General features: G+C 31.2%; 1 long non-coding RNA gene across 1 annotated transcript in view; it reads right to left on the bottom strand.

Annotated features, from left to right (window-relative positions):
• The window catches only part of LOC119593030, a 22,941-nt gene that overhangs the window by 356 nt on the left and 21,632 nt on the right, over positions 1–953 (bottom strand). The gene's annotated exons all lie outside the window — the stretch shown is intronic.

Here is a 953-nt window from a genome sequence, read left to right as displayed (position 1 = left end):
GTAAAGAGGAGAGAAGTTTAGAAAAAAAAAAAAATCTTCTTTTCTTGTTAAAGGTCCAAAGAAACGAAAGAAAAAATAGTTTATGACACACAGATGGAAACGAAAAGGGAAAATGGTTATAATTTGGACTGCGTTAGGCGCATAGCGTTACAAATAGAGTGATTCAAGATAACGGCATAACAACAACATAAAGACAGAGGAAAGAAACTTGCAAGAAAAATCCATCGTCAACTAAAACCTTGTTATGAATGACAGGACAGTTGAAGACAGTCAAATGGGATGCTTCTTCTGTAACAACGAAATGTCGATAACTTCCTAAAAAAATGGAATTATTGAATGTTGGTCTAAAGACTTACCATGGTAACTTAAATCAAACAGAGAAAACGGGAATTTTAACATAAACAAGAGTAAAAACCAGGGTAAAAAAACGTTTTCTTTAATTTTCTTTAATAGAAGATTGTTTGCTTTGTTCGCCAAACACTCGACATATCAAAACAAGACTAAAGAAATAATAATATTGAGTTACAAAGAGATCATGAACATCTATATCTTTAATTAGTGCAAGCGCAAAGAACTGCTACTATTCATCTCAAACTTTCTAAAACTGAAGTAAGATAATGAATTAATCTTTATGAGGAAAGCTAACACACATGGCGCAATACCAATAGCGACTCTGCTCTTATTCTCATTTCTGTACAAAATCTCATTAGATCTAATATGACAAGTAAAGACTATTGTCAAAATTGCATGCAGAGAAGCAGTCGTTTTGTTTTAGGAAAATTAGAAAAATATGGTTTGAAATACAAGCGACAAACTGGAGGTTGTAAGGCAGGAAAACTAAACTTGATATAAAAACGATTTATGTATAAGAAAAATATAAGTATTTGTATGATTGTTTGTTTTTAAGCAACTATATACATAATTTCTTTTCTCTGTAAAGGATGTGTAAGTGA

Source organism: Penaeus monodon, chromosome 31 (genome assembly GCF_015228065.2).
Source record: "Penaeus monodon isolate SGIC_2016 chromosome 31, NSTDA_Pmon_1, whole genome shotgun sequence".
NCBI lineage: Eukaryota > Metazoa > Arthropoda > Malacostraca > Decapoda > Penaeidae > Penaeus > Penaeus monodon.
The sequence above is the reverse complement of the archived record's forward strand: the minus strand, read 5'-3'. Positions and strand labels throughout refer to the sequence as shown.